The 21,299-nt window shown below is 39.3% G+C and overlaps 1 long non-coding RNA gene across 4 annotated transcripts in view; it reads left to right on the top strand.

Moving 5' to 3' along the window:
• Positions 1-21,299, top strand: part of LOC120094697 (uncharacterized) — a 100,664-nt gene that overhangs the window by 76,444 nt on the left and 2,921 nt on the right. Inside the window, exon 3 of one of the 4 annotated variants that reach the window (XR_005489174.2) lies at positions 11,606-11,703. The exons of 2 other annotated variants lie outside the window; for them this stretch is intronic. This is a non-coding gene — a long non-coding RNA (uncharacterized LOC120094697). One more of the 4 variants, XR_005489177.2, reaches the window with a different exon arrangement.

The raw sequence follows: 21,299 nt of genomic DNA, 5'->3' as shown, positions 1-21,299 counted from the left end.
TAGAATTTCAGACTGGGAAAACAGTTGAATATTGTTTGTACAACTTAATGGGCCACTGAAGTGGCAGCTTGGAAGCATTCGTGCTGAGAGCTGTATGGACTGTGGATACCCTGCTCCGGAAGTTTCAAAGGGAAGCAATATTAACAACTGAACTAGAAGCCATTTATGTTTTATTTTGGCTAAGGAAGTGGCTATTATCTGCCCTTGTCCTGGGAATTTGTCTAAGGCTGAATTAAAAAAGTAGAGATTACATTTATTGTTTGGCTGAAGAGATTCCAAGATAGCTTAACATTGATCTGGCTTACGGTTATTAATACTCTGTGTTCTGCAGGTGTGCAATGCAAAACAGCAGTGGCCAACAAAGAAGTAGAAAATGTACAGTTTGAAGAGGAGAGGAACGCCAGTAAATCTGATTCTGATGTGGGAGCAAAGGGCTATGCTAGAAGACATAGAGATCAAAACAGAACCTTTTCTGCATTGTAACAGAAGGAGCCCTCAGTGAAGGATGACACTCAACTAATCCTGTTCTCCAGGAAAAGAAAGGGGCTAAGGAATTTATTGCAACCGAGAAGCAGTAACAACTGCAAACATGATGTAAAAGGGGTAGGGTCCACCCCGAGTTAGAAGTAGAAGTAAGCAGTGTTGTCTACATGGTTTTAGACACAAAGGCCTCCATATTGGGACTCATCTGCCACACACCTGGCCTCAGTGGCTTTCCTTAACCATGGAGGGAGATTGTAAAAACACTTTATTCTTACTTTTGTTACTACCTCAATACTGAATCCCCACTGGGACTCCTCTGGGATATCCTGTTGTTGTCCTGTGTCATAGAGATCCTGCAGCTTTGGTTCTATAGGACCAGGCACCTCACCACATGCTCCAGCAGTTCACTGATAGGGTAGATATTGGTGTAGGCTGACTCAAAGCCCTGGATTTGGGCTTGGTTGGTCCGCCCACCAGCTCTTCTGCAAGGGTAGCTCTCAGGGACTTTGCCTAAGTGAGCAAACCACAGGGTGTAGTTTCTTAATGGTTCACCCTTTTTCTCACATAGAGAACTTGTTCACATTTTATCAAGGGGTTGACACATTCCCTTCTAAATATTGCAGCATGCTAAGAGTGTGTATTCTCTGGACAGTGCAGTTTCCTTAATAAGGATAGACAGTATTTTTTTATGATCTGGCAACATGTGTACTATAAGAAGAAATACAGAAATTAAATTCCCCAAACTACATGTTGAGAGTCCAAACAAGAATCAGAAATCAAGGCAGTTATTTTTAAGGACCAGTGAGAACTAATTTTGAAGAGGTTGACTGAAAAAGTCCCCTAGGGCGTTACAGAGATAGCAACTCTCAGAAGCATCAGCACCTGTCGGAGCGAGTGAGTGAAATAAACTCTTAGTTACTAACACGCTCAGATGAGAGGATTTCTCTTCAGCGTTTAAGATGCAGAAAGTGGTGCTGATCGGCTAGCTAATGCTGATGTTCTAGGGAAGGGGACATTGTGAGTTCTGGCCAAGTAATATCATTCAGTTAGTGTGGATGATAATGGTGTTGCAATGATTCTGTGAAGACTGGGGGAAAGCTCAGAGATTATCTTTTATTGCTTTATTTCAACAGACTGACATTTCCAGGATGAAAAAGTGGGGTTGAGGTGGTACCATGAGAAAAAGGAAGAAAACAGGATGCAAAGTACTCTTTTTACCCTTACACTTTGGTAGTGTACTGGTTGGTTTTGTGTGTCAACTTGACACAAGCTGGAATTATCACAGAGAAAGAAGGCTCCCTTGAGGAAATGCCTCCATGAGATCTAGCTGTAAGGCATTTTTTTCAATTATTGAACAAGGATAGGAGGGCCCATTGTGGGTAGTACCATCCCTGGGCTGGTTGTCCTGTGTTCTATAAGAAAGCAAGCTGGGCAAGGCAGGGGAAGCAAGCCAGTAAGTAACATTCCTCCATGGCCTCTGCATTAGCTCCTGCTTCCTGCTCTGTGTGAGGTCCAGTCCTGACTTCTTTTGGTGATGAACAGCAATATGGAAGTGTAAGCTGAATAAACCCTTTCTTCCCCAACTTGCTTCCGGTCATGATGTTTGTGTGGGAATAGAAACCCTGACTAAGACAGTTCCTACTAAGACTCTCCTTCTGGCAGAGCTTGATGATGAACCAGTTGACAAAGCAGAATGGTTTGCAGAATCTCAGGAGCAACATCGTGGGGCAGAATAGACATGGGTAACAAGTGCTGTTGTGATCAGGAGCGATGGGTCAGCAGATAGGAGCATTTGCTGTTCAAGTATGTGGCTTGAGTTTAGATCTCAGAACCCATTTCTAGGAGTGGAAAGAGGAGGATTGCTGGGGCTTCCTGGCTGTCAACTCAGCTTCATGTTCACCAATATAATCTTGACTAAAAGAATTAAGGAAGAGTGATGCGGGGGCGATTCTCAAACTCTTTCTCTGGCCTCCACATATAGAGGTACACAAACTCATTCATATATGTGCATACCACACACACACACACACACACACACACACACACATAAGCAGAGGGGGGCATAGTGTGACAGACAAACATCAATGAGGAAACAGACATTTGAAGAGGTGTAATACACTCTCTTATTTAGATAACAAAACAAACCAACCAAGAAGAAATGAGCAGCATAGGGCAGACACTGGGTCATAACTAGTGGTAGTTATATATAAAACTAATTAGGCAGAGTGAACAAAGATATAAGAGTTGGGAAATAATATTTTCTCATCCACTCTTCTCCCATTTTCCTGTTATGTCTTTCTGTTACAAATTGAGAAACTATTTCTCACCGATATTCTGGATACAGTGCACAGCTTTGGCAAAGGCCCCACAGTGATAACCAACCCACTGTGGACTAAAATTTCTGAAACTATGAGCCCAAATAAATGTTTTCTCATTGAAAACTAATAGTCTTAGGCAGAATGTCATAGTAATAGAAAACTAGCAACTTATCTAGCAGAGAAGCAGTGTAGAAACTCTATGCCGAGAATTTAACTGAGGACTGGCCATATAAGTACCCTGTACCTATGATATAATGACATTTTTATCTCCCAGCTAGAATTTAGCATAAACTATTTAATTATATAAATCTTGAAACACAATGAACTGTTCTTATGAGGGAGTAGTGAGATTTCTAAAACCCATTCCCAGGCATCAGTCAAAGACCAACTCAGCAAATCTTGATAAGGACTGAAGGCTCAGCTCTGGGATGCCAACATTTTCTATATGCCAACATTTCTATAAGCCAACATTTCTATAAGCAGGGATTCATGTCTTATTCCTTAGGAAGTTTGGCAGGTATGCCCTTCCTATGTTATCATATTTGAATGTTTCACTAAAGAATTTTCTATTACATATCTACATGCAAAACTTTGCTTGTAATGTTTACTTGTATCCTATCACACAGCCACTAGGCTATACCACATTATATAATGTTTATTCAGTATTTAACAATTTATAATGTGTTCAAATATGGTGAGGAAAATAAAAACAATTTGAATTTTTTTCAAATAGAAAGACATTTTTCCCTCCATAGATCATTTAGCATGATCTAATTACATCTAATACTCCAAATTACATCCAGGACCAAGGAGGATAATTTTCTAGAAAAAACTTGGAGACATCTGTAAAATCCCCATGTGGTAACCTCAACTTCTCTTTTAAGATTTACTAGAGAAGGGTTGGGGATTTAGCTCAGTGGTAGCATGCTTGCCTAGCAAGCGCAAGGCCCTGGGTTCGGTCCTCAGCTCCGGAAAAAAAAAAGAAAAGAAGAAGAAAAAGATTTACTAGAGAAGATACGTTCACATTTTTTTTTCTTAGACACATGTTTCAAACTCTTATGCAAGAGGCTCTTATTGGTAAATTCCAACAGCAGGAACTCTTGCAAATTCAGTTCTAATCTTTTAGCTTTTGTGATATGGACGACACAAATGCCAACTAATCAAAAGTAATTTTGATACTAGTACTTAGTTGTAAATAGACATGTGCGGATTGTGTCTGTGACAACATACTTTCACAAACAAGACATCTGCCACAATGAAGCAAACTATTTTAAAGAGTAATTAAAATTAAGTGATGTTTAACTGATTGACAAATAAAGAAGATAAAAGTCTAATGATTATGAGGACATGAAATGCATTATTTCAATAAATTAAAATTAAAATGGATTAATGTATTTCAGAAAAATGAATTTTGTTCGTGGAAAGCATCACAACCTCCATATTAGAGGAATCATAATTGTGAAATTAGTCTTAAAATATTCACATGGCAGTAATGGGAAATGGGGGTTTATAGAAATGCAGAGTGGTAAGCAGTTCATAGAAGGACGTCTTTCAAAATCCATTTCCAGGGTGAAATGCTTTTAAAGATTAATTCACCTGGCTTCTTGTTCATCATTTTTGACCTATTTCTAGATTCTTTCTACCACTGACATTATAGAAAACAATTTGATCAAAACACCATACAGAGAAGTTTTCTTGGAAGTCTACACATACAGTTCTCATGAAGTCACTGCTCATTTGCAGATCCCACCAACACACTTTTAATCTGCTCTATTCAACTTTCTAAAAATTTCCATGACTCTTCTCACCATCTCTGTAGTGGAATGAATTATTCTTACTATTTCTGTTCAATTTAGTGTCCATCTGTTCTGTCCAGTATGCTGAGAGACAGTCTTCCATAAAGCATATGACTATTTTGAAGCTTGACTTCAACTCATGTTAATCATCTTTTCCATTGAGCTGTTCGCTCCTGGTTTCCCCACCTTTCCCAGTCCTCCAGCTCTTCAGTATTGTCCTTAGTGAGCTGAACTGTCCATTGGCAGAACATATTCCCTAAACCTTGTCTGTTGTTACATTGTTAGTGATACAGTACATACTTAGATCTTTCCATGAAGTATTAGTTCAGTGAGCAAGACTCCATTCAAAGTGATTTCCCCAACTCTGGTTAATATAAAATTCCCTTTGTATACTCTGGTATAGATATAATTGACAAGGTTAGAGTGAAAGATGTCCATTGTAGAAAAACCTGGGTTCGGCAGTTTTCTGTGATTTGCTAGTATCTCTGGGAAGATTTGTCCCTGAAATGCTGTGCTATCTGTCTACCATTCAAGCTACAATCAGTCATTTATGTATTTAGTTTACCAGCAGATGCTCTCTCAGGTCCTTCCTGTGCATGCTGCACAAAGGGCAGCTTTACAAGTACCATTGCAGAATAGACATGATTGCAGGTTTCAAGTTGCTTTCCTTTAATGATTCTTCCACTCCTTTGTGTTTAACCCCTATTTCATGAGTATATGAACCCTGCCATATATATAATTATAACTAAATATACTATATACCTTGTTATAAGTAGCAACATAGGTATAAAATGATGAATATTATTTATATCTCTTCTTTGTATGGATTAGTTATTCCTCCCTTTTTGCTCTTTTCAATATAGCATTAGGCTACTGTTTCCATCTAGAATACAGAAGGTATGGGAAGGGGAGCAGATACACCATTTTCCTATTTGAAACTAGCTGGGCTAAACAATTTTTTTCTCTTTGTAAGAGTCTCATGTTATCGCTGTACAGATTCTTAGTAATCAGTTCTCTCTACTTTTGAACACTTTGTAAGAAACCTCTCATACTTGTCTGCACATAAGCTTATTGGATTTCTGTTCGTTGGGTACTTTTTTATTTGGCACAATGTTGACCAAATCACAAAACTCTGATGATTACGGTGAATGGATTTCTATACTGAGAACCATTCCTGTATGAGGGAAATGCCCAAGCTGCAAAGCTTACCATCTCCTTTTGCTCCCTTTTTTTCTTGCTACCAGTGATGTCACCACAATGTCATGCCCAGTTACCCGCAAATGTAGGGTACATACTATCTTTACACTGGTATACTTCTGTATCAACAAAAAAAGTAACAGACTGGCTGAAGTATGCAAGGGATTGGAGGGAGAACAAAGTAGACAGGAGTGGGAAGGAAGGAAGGTCAGAGGGATGGCAGGGTATTTGTGGAATCTTGGGGCCCATTTGTGGCACTTAAGCTTTGGTCAACTTGTAAAAAGATAAACATCTTTACAGTCCATATTTGATTGATTTATGTCTTGTCTTACTTCTTCTGTGCTTAGACTATTCCAGTCAGTATAATTATCTCCAGGTTAATACACATTGGGAGTAAGATAGTTATTCATTTATCATGAGTCAATAATATTCCTTCACTTATATCTACTACACGAGTTTTATCCACTTGTTGACTGATTAACCCTAGGGTTTTCCTCTGGTTTGTGAGTGCGATGCCCAGTGTCACACTGAAAAGGCAGGTGCAGCTTCTCCTTTCGACATTGTGTCCTTTAGATAAAGACACAACAGTAGAAGTGGTCAGTGCTATATTTTATAATTTCAGGAATTATTACATAAGGTAATAGTGGGCTTATGTCATGGGTAACATACTTGCGGCTTATTTTCCAGACAGTGGTTATTGCGTGCCTTCTTTGAGAAATGTCCACTTAGGTTCGTTGCCCATCTTTAGGTCAGTTGTGAGTTTACTGAGTTCTTTGCACATTCCAAATGCTAACCTGTCCTGTCAGTGTGGTTTGTAAATCTTCTCTTCTATAGACTGTGATTCAGAAGTTTTCAATTTGACCTGATTCCACTTGTGTGTGCATGTGTGTGTATGAGTATATAATATATATAATATATATTATATTTTTTCTTGTGTGAAAAACAATTAAGTGAGCAAATATTTATTCTGGTTCACAGTTTGAAATCATAATCCTTCACTGCAGAGAAGTTTTGAGGTGAGGATGGTCGGGCAGCGAATCACACTGGATCCATAGTCGAGAAAGAGAATGAGATGAATGATGTTTCTATATAGAGGAAGGTTCTAAGGTTAAAATCCTGCTCCCTAATTGGTCCTTGATTTGTCAAAGAAGGCAGGTGGGTAATTGTTGAGGGGAAGGTACAGGTGGGACTTCCGGGTCCCAGGAGGAAGAGGGAGACGAAAAAGGAAGGAGACTTTTCTGCCATGCCTTGGAGAAAAAGGGATAGAGCAATCACGTAAGACCTCAGGGAGAGCTAGGGTCTGTGGCCTCTGCTACAGATGGGGGGCCATGGATGTGGAGGAGAAACAGAGAAAATAAATTCGTAAGGGCACACTTTTCCAGGCAGGAGATATCTGTGCCCAGCAATTGTGCTTAGCAGGCAAGTTAAGGTAGCAAGGTTTTGTGTGTGTATCTTTTAACGGTGAGTTCAAGGGTCTCGAGAGTGGGCTGGTAGCAAGACCTCCCAAGGCAAAAGCAGGTGGAAAGAGAAGCCAGGTCAGGATTGGCAGTGGATGATCCTGGAGCTGAGTTGGGCAGAACAAAAGGGAGTCGGGAGGGGCTGGGCAAAGGCAGTAGCGATTTTTAATACTACACACAACGTTACTACATTTCACATTCTCTTTTCATTTCTCCTGAGACCCCAGGCCATGGAACAGTGCCCCTATCAGTATTTAGAATGGGTCTTTCCACATAATTAACATAGTATAAAACCTCCCTCACAAACAAGCCCAGAGAATTGATTCCTAAATCCTAATGTTGAAAATCAAAACTAACCATCACAGTTATAAATGTAGTTTATAATGAGAAAAATTTCCGAATTGTGTTCCTTATCCTCCAGAGAGTCCACAACTGAACTTTCATTCCCAGTAGATAGAATGGAAAGGAAATTGGGTTTCTTAAGAGGTTAAAACACTGAAACAAGATATCTATACCAGTTAGTTTATGTCAACTTGACATGATAGAGTCATCAGAGAGGATGGATCCTCAGTTGAGAAAATGCCTTTTTAAGATCCTGCTGTCAGGCATGTTCTTAGAGATCACTGAGGGAGGTCCAAGTCCACTGTGCGTGGGGCCATCCCTGGTCTGATGGTCCTGGGTTCTATAAGGAAGCAGGCTCAGCAAACCATGTGGAAGCAAGCCAGTAAGCAGCACCCCTCTATGGCCTCTGCATCAGCTTCTGCCTCCAGGTTCCTGCCCTGCTGTGGGAGTGGAAGCCAAATAAACCCTTTCCTCCTCCAGTTGCTTTGTTCAAGGTATTTCTTCATGGTAATAGAAAACATAGCTCAAACATCCATGAGAAAACAAAATCACTCATTTCACCATATTCATGTCTAAAGAGGCACAAATGTGTCTAGTGGTAAAATCTATGAAATTCTTCCACATTGACTTATAACGTAAATATTAGCCTTGAACTTGAGGGAAATTCCAGTAATGTGCTTTGCCCAAGAGTCTGTTTGACCTTGTTCACTCCGAGATGCTAAAGAATGTCACGGCACTGACACTCTTCTTTCTTACTGCAATTATTCCATCAAACTCTCTGCCATGGGTTTATTTTTCTTTGTGAACTATACTTGAAACTGCAGCCTCAGTTTGCTTCCTTAAGAAAGTACATTCTTTACTCAGACGTTAGCTGCTTCTAATGACTGAATAAAAAGGATACTCTACTTGTTTTTCAGTGTAGTAAAAAGGATTTCAAATTCATATAAAAACAGAAGGGGAAAGGACATTTGATTTGATGATGGGGGACAGAGTAGAGACTAAAGAGCATTGGGAAATAATTTATAACCATAGGTTTTAAAAAAAGTTGTTATACGCTATGAAACACATGAAATACAACCAATGTCCTTGAGAATTTTATCTTAGGATTTTGAATAAGGATTCAGAAAGTTTGCTTCTTTATCCTGCTTCATTTGCAGTGCACTCACCTCAATTAGCCGGGGAAATAACAGTGAATTACCAGGTAAGAATGGACGCTGTAACCTTTGACTCCCCGTATTTGCACTCCAGCTACCCTTCAGTGTCTTCGCGTTAGGTTAGCTACTGTTTTATCTTTCTTTTTAGATTTGTACATTTACATTATCAACCATTGTGCATTTAGAAGATCATTTAACACAGAGTTCAGCCAGATTTTCCATGGAGACTTAGATGGGTTTCTCTAACACTATCCACCTTAAAACTATCCACCTTAAGCAACCTGATAGAACAGTTGTGCATTCCTAGCGTGAGGTTAAGGTCCCATTAATTGGGAGCAAGACAGGAAATTGACCTACTGCATGCTATAAGCTCTGTCTTGTCTAACTAAGTCTTTTTTACTATTTTTCTCAGACTTACATTTATTAGCACACCGGACACATATTAATTGGAAGATCTGTTTCTTGTAGGAAAGAACAAGATTTTTTTCCTTTGCACACACCATGTTGCAATTGCAGAAAGTAGTCTCAACAAATACTTTCATTGTATGTTTATTAATATATGTATAATTAAGTAAAAATAATTTCAAAGACACAAATATGCAACCTGAGCTACTTCGTTATTCATGGGGATGCTCAGAGTTTAATGTATCCATTGCCCAAATATTTAATACAGGATTATTCATCATGGGGATATTTTAACTAATAGGGGCACGTTGGGGTATTACAGATAATAAGTATAATAACAGTACACAGCCAGACATGGTTTCTGCCCTCCTAGAATACATAATTTTCCCCCAAGATTTAATATAAGCCAATGTGGAAGAAAGCTCTGTTCTTACATACATCATCAGGTCACATAATGTTGATAACTGGAACGTATTAATGTCTTGGACTTCCGTCTTTCTGCTCTCCACATTGCTACATTAATATGTGCATAAGATATAAAATTATTCTGCATCTATGAGACTATTCTTACTACTCTACTGCAAAGATTTAATATTATATTCATATGGACGGTGTGATAGGGCTGTGTGGTACTATAAATTCTGTTTTGATGCTCTTCTCACCCTGATAATATTTATATGAAAGAACATCTTACTTTTTGATATAAAGTACAGTCATTTTGCACAGACTGCCGGGTTTTTATTCTCTACAATGATCCTTTCAGATAGAAGGAGGATTTAGTGTTTACTAACATAACCATACCTTGTTTATCTAAACAAAGTGGCTTGGCCTCCCTTCAAGGACTGATGTTTACAAACAACAAATAATATAATGAACCAGAAGTACTTTACTTATAAAATACAAATATAGTTCATATGAATTGTGTAAATAGTATCTAATAGTCACTTCACATAAATCTTCCATGTGTCTGACTTTGAGTAAATGATTACAAAACATATATATTCTATAATTACATTTTTTTGTGAAATGCTCATATAAGAGAAAGAAATAGAGACATACAGGATCATAAGAGCAAGAAAGAGGGTATTAGCTAGAGAAAACAGTGATTTAACTGCTATTGCTAACTGCTTGAACTTAAAAAAAACTTATGTTCATCTACATTTTTCTGTAGTTTCAAATTTTTTAAACCAGAACAATATAATGAAAAGAACACAGCAACTGCCTCCAGACAGTTCTCTGCCTTTAGGTTTTTATGAGTCTAACAACTACACCTGTCTTTATAGTACAACATTAGTTGTTTGCTATTTAAGGGCACCTAGGAATGTTCTTCTGTATAAAAAAATACACTGCAGAATGAAAGCCTGTATTTAGCTGTTGAAGATTTAAATTAAGATACAAATACTCTGGGAAAGGGTCATTACATCACAAATGCTTTTTATTGGGTTATACTTTCAGATCTTACTTGGTTTGGTAATATGAAATACTGATCTACCAAAGTGTGAAATAAAACATTTGCTAAACCAATGTTTTCTTTTAGCTATTAGCTGTATATAAAGCCAAGACCCTAAAAGAATCTATATTAGATATTTCCCCCAACATATGAGATCAGTACCATTCTCTGAGGGTTGAAAGTTGGTACTTCTGTGATTGTCTAGAGTAAAGAAAATGCTTCCTGGTGATCACTCAGGGTGATGGTTGATCATTGTCAGTTTCACTGGGTTTGGAGACACCTAGGATGCACAGCTCTGTGAGTATCTGTAATGGAGCTTCTAAAAGGGTTTTGCTAAAAAATGAAGGTCCATCTTAGATAGCACCATTCTATGGGTTCGGGTCTTAAACTGAAAACAAAGGGCAGTGTTGTCTTAGATTTTTTCAAAACCTACCTTAATAGGAGTTATCAAATGCTTCGACCCCCTTCTAACCCATTGTCCAAAGGTAGGGAAGAAAAGATGATAAATAGGACAAGAGGATGTGGACCTGTTTAGAAGTAGTTCTTTGGGGTGATTCCATAATCTGTTGTCAGGATACCAGCAGTCCAGATCAGTAGTGTTAAGATACCAACAATCTAGTTCAAAAAGTGTTACCAAACACAAATCAACTGTGATGGCACGATCCAGCAGAAACAGCCAGGCCTCCGCTGAATTGGCATGAATCAGCAGGAACAACCAGAACCACCAGAAATATGAGAAGGAATTCTCTGAGTGACTTAAAACTAAGTGAAGCAGTGAATCCAATGAAGCTTTGCATGATGAGTGGTGCAATCTCCCAGTCACTGTCTGTTGTGATCTACTTATGTGCTTTCCAAACATATCTTCTCACAGGTCTGTTTCATATCACATGAGTCTGCATCACATGATACAACCAGAAATTTCCACTTAAGGAAGGGGTTGGGGGTAAGGCAAGAAAGCAAGCTGAGCATCAAAATTTGTCTTCCTCTGTTTTGTGGAAAGTAGATTTCTGTGTGACCAGAAGCCTTGCTCTCCTGCCACCACAGCTATGGCCACTCTTACTGTCACAGCTTTCCAGTCATGATGAACAGGACTATCAGATGGTGAGCCAAGTTTCCTGAAGTTGTCTTTGTCATTTATTTTTCCATATCAAGGGTTAAGAGGAATGATGGCAATCTCTTGTTTGTGGTACAGGCATGTAGGTTCTTCAGACCAGATTCAGTGGGGATACATGAGGGAGGGGGGACAATAAAGAGGACTGAAGTGACATTTCCAGCTTAGTCCTCTTCACAATCATCCAGAGAAAGAGCAATTCTAGTTGGTAGAAAACCAGTAATTGATCAATTCATATATTACTTGAGTTATTATAATTACATCTTGGTAAGATATCACACACCACCAAGATTCAGGCAAGAAGCTAATGCCTAAACTATTTTTTGTCCTTTCTGCTACTGGGCCCTCTATAAGTTTCAAACTTTCAACATGTATTCCTGTAGTTTTAATGGAAGGTTAGGTGCCTGACTACTTTCTTTTAAAGGTTTATTTATCTATTTTATATGAGTACACTGTAGATGTCTTCAGGCACACCAGGAGAGGGCATCAGATCCCATTACAGATGGTTGTGAGCCACCATGTGGTTGCTGGGAATCGAACTCAGGACCTCTGGAAGAGCAGTCAGTACCAGCCCCTGGTACCTAACTATTTTACCAACCATTTTCTTCATATTTTGATTCATCTTTTGCTTCTTCATATCACTCAAGACAACACCACATGGAGTATCCGAAGCCCAGTGTCCAAGTTAATCTCCGAGGTTAAGGAGATTTTAGTTCCTAGACACTTTGGGGAGAACACCCTGCTAGATTTCAGAATGGAAGATTTTTAGTAACCTGATACATGAAAAAGAATAAGAATTAGAAGAAGGAGGAGAAGGAGGAGCAAGAGGAGGAGAGGAGCAGGAAGAGGAGGAAGAGGAATAGGAAGAGGAGAAGAAGAAGAATCTTATTTGAGGACCTTTCCTTTTGTCGGTCTTTCAAGTCTAGATAGTCACCAGACATAAGCTTGACAAGGCAAAGTGAATTGTCAATACTGTCTAGGTTTGTGAATTGTTTTGCAAGCTTTATATTTAAGTTTCTGTTTTGTTCATTGTGATTATAAGCAACAGAAAGTGGCTGTGGCTTCTACATGGTAAATAAGTCTCTCCCTTCCCCCCACCTCTCTCTTCCTCCCTCCCTCAGTCTGTCCCTCCCCACCACCCCTCTCTCTCTCTCTCTCTCTCTCTCTCTCTCTCTCTCTCTGTGTGTGTGTGTGTGTGTGTGTGTGTGTGTGTGTGTGTGTGTATGTGTGTGTTGGGGTTGTAATGGCTTAGGGATGGGGGTTCACAGATCCAATACAAAGTTGGAAAGTCAGGCTCAGAAACACTCAGGAATAATAATCAACTGGAGAAAATCCAGTGTGCAATTTATTTTCAAGAACAATATTTTCAGTAACAGTATAGCACCCCTCTACACTGAAAGAAAACTTCAGCCAACCTGCAACATTCATTTAAGGTTCAAAGGCTCAAGGAACATGTAACCAATGAAAAATATGGTGAAATCGAGTGTATCCTTGTGATTAAATTCAGTTGAAATATAAAATACAAAAAAAAGAATTAAAAATTTCAACTATGGGTTTCTGGATACATTTTAAAACTATATTTCCCTTCTCCAACCCTGATCTCCATTTCCCTCTTGCTAACCCCTTCAGGCTTCCTTACTTCTGTATCTCCTCTACTCACTCCTTCTTCCTTCTCCTAAACACCTCTCTGATAAGGAGGGCATTTATATGCTATGCAAGTCTCTACCACTGAGCGATACCACAGCTTTTAAATAGGTTCTTAGAAGATATTTTCACCAGACATATGGACATATGGACAGGCTGAATACCTGGTTTGAACATTGTTTGTATTTATATAAAAAAGCAGTATTTTTCTTATGTACTAAAAGTTTTGTTCTTAATGTACATTTTTCACATTGAATTAGTTTCTTAATTTTCAGTTTACTTGTGACAAAACTACTGTGAACCTGACCAAGAAGCCATGAAGCCAGCTTTTCTTTGGACTACTTTTGTTCCAAATCCCTTTTGCATTGTTTTGAAAGCCTGTGAGGCAAGTTGGGGTGACTCAGAGCTGCACACAGGTGAATCTGATTAGGTAAATACATTGTGGTTCAGAGTGAAGAACTGCTCTTTTCCTTAAGTAGAACAGTGACATCTAGTGCCTAAAAAGTGTCCCTGGATTTGAAAGATCCTTTCACCCACCTCTAGGTTGGGTGAAGAAAAATGAGGGAAAGGTCACATATCTGCAAAGAAGGTCTCCTAGTGAGTTCTCTTCGTCCTTATGACTGTGCCATTAGACTGCACCCCTGCCTAGCAGCTCACATTACTCCAGACTCATTCTGTCAGCCCATTTTTTTCTATACTTCTCAGGAAATCTGTAGATTGAGGCTAATTCTGTACTTCCCCAAAAATGTACCCTTAGTTTTTGGCAAATTTCTCACTCTCAGACACAAAATTGGTGGGCCTGGGAAGATGGTTCTGTCTATAAAATGCTTGCTGGTCCAGCAGGAGGACCTGTTTTGACTCTCCTGCCCCACATTAAAAACCCAGGTGTGGCCTCCGTGCCTGTTTCCTCAGCTCTGGGGTGGCTGAAGCGTCTAAATCTCTGGTACTTGCTTGGCATCCGGTCTAGTGAGACCCAGGTTCCGGTGAGCTGTTCCTGTTCCAAAAGATAAGTTAAAGCTGATTGACTTCTGTCCCTCTACCACATAAGCAAAACTGTGTGACCCATGAAGCAGTCATTTCATTGTCTGCTACATTTGCCCCTGTCCCCATTAGTCCTTTCCTTTCTCCTGGTCTTTGCAGTGCTATTTAGATTGCTAAGGCGCTCAGTACTGTTTAGTAAATTACTGGATAGTTGTACTGAGTGCTATTTGCGTTGTGCGCCAAGGTGTGTTGTGCCCCGAGGGCCTCCCCCTTACTGAGACACAAGAAAAATAAATTGTAAAAGTAAACAATTTGAAGGTCAATTATCTATGTTTAGACAACAATTACAATACTTATTCTCTTCCAGATATCCTCTACCCCAGATGTTAAAAATAGGACATAAAATAAAATGGATTTTACAGAGTTAAGACTAAGAATTTCAACAAAAAAAATAACGAAAGTGACCAGAGTAGTGGTGGGGCATGCCTTTAAAATCAGAACTTGGGAAGCAAGATAGGTCATCTCTCTAAGTTAGAGGATAGCCTGGTCTACAGAGTGAGTTCCAGGACAGCTAGATACACACGGAGAGACCCTGTCTCAACAACAACAACAACAACAACAACAACAACAAAACAAACAGAAAAGCAAACATGATGTACACTAAGAAACCCAGATGATGTTGAAGCAGGACAGCTTTTTCTGCTACACTGCTTATTGCAATTAGAATTTTAAAATATAAAATTTGAAGGTGATATATCCAATTCAACTTGGATATAAAGAAGATGCCAATTTTAGGACAAGTACAGGATCAGCCAAGTTGGTGTGGCACACTGGGAGATAAGAAGCATCCCACAGGCTCGAGATCCCCTATGAACAACAATGCCAAGCAACCAGAGCTTCCAGGGACTAAGCCACTACCTAAAGACTATACATGGACTGACCCTGGACTCTGACCCCATAGGTAGCAATGAATATCCTAGTAAGAGCACCAGTGGAAGGGGAAGCCCTGGGTCCTGCTAAGACTGAACCCCCAGTGAACTAGATTGTTGGCGGGAGGGCGGCAATGGGGGGAGGGTTGGGAGGGGAGCACCCATAACGAAGGGGAGGGGGGAGGGGGATGTTTGCCCGGAAACCGGGAAAGGGAATAACACTGGAAATGTATACAAGAAATACTCAAGTTAATAAAAAAAAATTAAAAAAAAAAGCATCCCACATACTAATGCCAAGATGAGTGAGGTTTCATGAAGGATGAAGCAAGTCTCCTTGGACCAGGAGGGACGATAAGCAACTCAGCCTGTTCACTGGTTAGCTGGTTGGTTCCTGTCCAGGGAACTCAACAACTGTGTCAGAGAAAATGGTGTGTTTCGGGGGCAGGTGCCTTAACTTCCATGTGTTAAGCAGTACAACTAAAACATGTAGGAAGTGCAACAATTATTTCATCAACGTTATCCAAACTCCTGAAGTCACTTTGCCTTCTTGAATCAAATCAAAGACCTAATGGAACTCTAATTAGTTCTGGGTAAAATTACTGATTGGAACTTAACACCTGTTCTTGAATAGTGGCAAGTTGAGGGTCTCATTGACTGCCCCATCTGCTTTCCTTGTTTTGTCCTCTTAGAGGTTGATGCCATTTTTTTAATTTCAGTGAAATTAGAAAGTTTACATGCAATGAGAAAGCTCACAAGGTTTTACTCTCCAGAACTGGGTACTGTCAGGTAGAAACCACTTTGAGGGTACTGGTTACTGAAGAGCAACCAAGACCCCTCATATTGGCTTCAGGTTATATGTAGAGATGAGAGTTAGATACTTTAGACTTAAAGGGCAATAAAAGAGCTAGGCAACATAATAAGGACTTCCCTCTTATCCAATTCCCTGTTCCATGTCTTTTTCTACAAACATCTTACAAAAGGTAACTTAGGCTGTACAAGTGTATTTCTATAATAAAAATGTATTAAATAGTAATTATCAACTCATACTCTATTTGTTACTAAGCTACAATTAAGTGGGAAAAAAGATGTCTTAGTCAGTGTTCTATTGCTGTGAAGAGACATTTTACAAAAGAAAGCATTAATTAGGGCTTGCTTACAGTTTCAGAGGTTTAGTCCATTAACCAGCATGGAGGGAAGCAAGTAGGTAGGCAGGTAAACATGTTGTTAAAGAAGTAGTGAAGAGTTCTTCATTTAGATATGCAGGTGACAGAAAGTGAGAGACACTGGGCATGGATTTGGCTTTTGAAACCACCAGTGATATACTTCCTCCGACAAGGCCACACCTACTCCGACAAGGCCACACCTCTTAATCCTTTTCAAATAGGGCCACTAAAAGATAACCAAACATTCAAACTACCATATTAGCATTTAGAACAATAGTCGTACTTTAAACATAGTATGTGTTTATGTGTGTGTGTACATATGTATTTAATGAAAAAATATATTGATAATTTTTCTCAACAAAAGACTATCTTAAATTTAGCCACCAGCAAATGCTTGTAAATACAATAAAGAAAAATAATTGTACCAGGAATGAGTGAAAATCCTTTTACAGTGCTATATGAATTGAAAGATGAAAGTGCATAGAATTGGTAGACTATGTATATATATGTGTGTATATATGTGTGTGTATATATATGTGTGTATATATATGTGTGTATATATGTGTGTGTATATATATGTGTGTATATATGTGTGTGTATATATATGTGTGTATATATGTGTGTATATATGTGTGTGTATATATATATGTACATATATATATATATGGAGAGAGAGAGAGAGAGAGAGAGAGAGAGAGAGAGAGAGAGAGAGAGAGAACAGGGTATATAAACAAGAAAACAATTGCGGCTTGTCTTCCAGCGGTCCTGAGTTCAAGTCCCAGCAATTACATGGTGGCTCACAACCATCTATAATGAGTTTTGATGCCTTATTCTAGCATGTAGGTGTACTTGCAGACAGAACATTCATACACGTAAAATAAATACATAAATCTTAAATAAAAGAAAGAAAACAATTGGCTACTATAATAGCTAATGATGTTTTGTATAGTTTGTCCCCTCTGGGGAAGAATGTATTTACATGTAATCACATAAATAGGAATATAAACATATATTATGTATACATACACATATATGTTTATACGCATCTGTAATGGAATATGCTAGCCCTGTTATCAAGAAACAACAATACAAAGGCATTTGTTTAATTTCCAGATGTTGCACATTTAGTAAGAAGACCTACCATTGAAATTTCAACAGCCAAATTCTAGTTTCATTTCATCTTCAGAGGCTAGAGAACTTTCCAACACATGGATTTTTATATGAAGCTGCATTATATTGTAAATAATGTGTTAGCATGCATAATAGGTTAAAAGTGATGTGCTTACCTATACCCAGGTTTGTATCTTTGTTCTGCTTTTTGTTACCTGTATGACATTCCTATTGTGCTATAGATAACGACCTCCAAAAGGATTTATTTCCCTTCAATGCAGCAGTCCAATCCAGTAAACATGTTGCTGTTAAATTCAGTGTTCTTTCCAAAACATTTATTTTTTTTAAATTTTCGTGTATGACTGTTTTGCCTAGCTGTGTGCATGTGTACCACATGCATGCCAGGTGTCCACAGAAGCAGAATGTTGTGAGCATTCATGTGGGTGCTGGGAACCAAATCTGGACCCTCTGCAAGAGCAAAATGCACTCTTAACCATTGACTGATATCTTGTGATCCAAATTCAAATTGCTTAAGCATTATTGTAGTTGCTTCATTTCATACCTCTGTTAATAGGTCTGTACGTTGTCCATTTCCTATCTGGAGGATAATATCCTAAAAATGACAAGCTCTTCATGGTTGATTCCAAACCTTTTTGAAATGACTGCTTGGGTTATAATGCTCTGTTTTATCTTAGAGAGTTCAGACAGTGTGTCAAGTTCAGCTTACAGATAAATGTAGAAATGTGTTTAATTTAGAGACAGATTCCCCACACTGTAGAATATTCCATATAAGCATTCTGACTCCAGTCTTCTTGCTTGGTCATACCCAGACTCAGAGTTACCCAGGCCCGGACTGGTGAGGAATATCACTTCCTTTGCTTCTTGTTGACGCACCAACGTCTTACCCTGAACCCTAGATGGATTTATTAGTTGCTCTCTTATGTTTTTAAATTTCTATTGATCCTCTGTCATTTTCACATCAGGCATCCCAATCCCACTCATCTTCCTTTCCCTTTGCATCTGCCCTCTTGGCCTTTCATCTCCCCCACCAAAGAAAATAAAGAATAAATAAATAAAAAGAGCACAATGAGACATCTCACTGGAAGCTGCAGTGTGTCATGTTCATTGCAATGAGTCATTGGTATGGTTTGAGGCCTCTGACTTTTGCTACACTATGAATACTGCATCCGCCTGGGGACTCCTCTCAGATGTCACCGTTTTCCTGTGTCATAGAGATCCTGCATCTCTGGATAAGCAGGACAACCCCCTTCATGTGCTTCTGCAGTTTGTAGATGAGGTAGATGTAGAGGTGTGCCAATCCAAGGCCCTGGACTTGGGTCTGGACAGTAGCTGGCTCAGCTCTCTCACACCTATACCACCAGGACTGCCCAGGCTAGCTCATTCAGTGCTGTAGTAGGCAATTGGCAGGGCAAACTTTCCTGCTCTCATATTCTTGGGGCTGGCTTTTGCCACCCATGCCTTTGCCACCTGGGTCAGCTCTACTATTTTGCCCAGGCAAGGTGCAGTACACACACACACCCCCACTCCCAAGTACTTCAGCAGGGGAGGGGCAGGGATAGTTCTCCAGCTCTCCTGACCTTTGCTCAGTTCTCCCACTTGTGCAGGTAGCCAGAGGCAAAGGGGGAGGGCATTTTTCCTTGCCCATGCCACAACTGCACAGCATGACATAGACCCCCTGATGCTATATGGCCATAGGCTGAGACATGTCCCTCGTTGGTAACATGGGTTAGGACTTCACCACATCCTCAGGTAGCAGGGCATGCTACTCACATCCGGCCATTCCTCTCCACCCTTAAGCCTCCACCTCTCTTTATAGTGCTCTAACCCATCCACTTCTCTTCCTCTCCCATCTCTCCACCACATACCTGCACATCATGGTGCCTCTTGCTGTGGGCCTTGGGACCTAGTTGCTCTCTCATAACTTTGGTTGTTCACTTATCCTAATAGAAGACTGTAATCTATTTTGAGATTGCCCATTACTTTATATTGCTGTATTTTAGTTTGTTTCCACAAATTGATTTTTTTGTTCTCAAAAAATAACCTTTCTGGTGCTTGGCAGACTCAGTTTACAATGATGACTATAGACTGATTAATGTCATTCCATGCTTCTGTTTGATGAAACTGCAGAACATCAGCATGAGGGGTTCTCACTCTCTTTGCCATGTGACGACAGGCGGTGGACTTCAGAATAAGGGATACACCATTCCAGCCAGTGTTTCTCTTTCTCTGAACCCTGAAAGACAGAGTCTCCTACATGACAGATGGGTTTATTCCCACCATGGCAAAATGTGTAATTGAAGGCTTTTATGGGGAAAATTGGAGAAGAATAAAAGAAAAGAAACTGCATTTAGAGGGAAAGTTCTCCATGAGGCAAATATTATGTGGTATACTTGGGGTTAGCCATACCTGGTAGGATACTTGGCAAATATCCAAGACCATAATAATCTCTTAAAATACATAAATTAATATAGTAGAAGGTAGTGGTTCCATGCTAAAAGTAGACTTAAGATCTTGGGAGAATTAGAAAAACTAGAAAAGTCTTTTTGTTCAGCTCAATTCAAAGACATTAAAATTACATATTCACATTGGGATTTGAAGTGGGTCAGATAAAAAGGAAGCTATTTTTTTTTCAGTGGTTCAATATAACAAGGGACTCCTGCCCTTGATGTCTACCCTTAAATTAAATCTGTATCATCAGGATTTGGGAGAAGTAGAAGGAATGTGAATTATAGACACGGACAGACTAACTCAGGCAAGAGAACGGAAGACACAGGTTAGGACACACATTGCTTTTCACATATGCTTCTCAAACTGATTGACATATGCTTCTCACACTGATTGACATATGCTTCTCAAACTGGCATATGCTTCTCAGACTGAATGATGATTTTCATGTATTTGTCCCTTATTTTTCTTTCCTTTTTCTCTACTATCCTTTCCTTCCTTCCTTTCTTCCCTTCCATCTGTAATTTTTTCCACAGGAAAACTACAAGAAAAACAATGCTGAAGGAAAACCAACCTAATCCATGGTTAGCATTTGTGATTTGTGGGTTTGGTGAAGACAGTGCCTCTGAGGTAGGAAGTGACTAGAGGCACAGCTTACATTTGTGAAGTACTCATCATCCAGTAATGTCCTCAAAAATTTACACTTATTAATCGAAAACACTATTTGATGTTGCTTTCTGTATTCCAAACCTCTCCTCTGATATAACAATAGCTCATTTAAACCTGATAGAAACCCCATGATATGTGATTTCATCATGCTCACTCTCCATGCAAGGAAAAAGGGATACAGAGAGATTAAGAAAAATGCCTAATTTGCACAGACAATAGATCTCTGAGTCAGAACCAGGATTCACTGGTAGGCAGATAGACCTGTGTTCATGAGTGGACCTCTCACAGTTTAGTGACTTGTCTACTAGTCTGACTTTGTTGAGTTATCCTACTTACCCTGTGTACTGTCACATGATTGGCTTTGATTGTGACTTTTCCACTGCTAGCTTTGTTAATTAACTCCTTTGAGCTTCAGCCATCAGCCATGATGAATAATTCATAAACCGTGTGTATTAAAGACAATGATCACTTGATAAACTGACAGTGGGTTAGAAGTGTTCCTGTTAGAAAGTATTCTATGCTGCATGCCTTAGGACAAATAGGTGAGTGCCAACACTTACCATCACTATTGGCAGACGGCCTGCATTTAGTCTTCAGAACAATTATAATGAGTTTGAGTTCAAA

The sequence above is a fragment of the Rattus norvegicus genome, chromosome 9 (genome assembly GCF_036323735.1).
Source record: "Rattus norvegicus strain BN/NHsdMcwi chromosome 9, GRCr8, whole genome shotgun sequence".
In the NCBI taxonomy this organism is placed as follows: Eukaryota; Metazoa; Chordata; class Mammalia; order Rodentia; family Muridae; genus Rattus; species Rattus norvegicus.
This window is presented reverse-complemented; position numbering and strand designations above follow the sequence as displayed.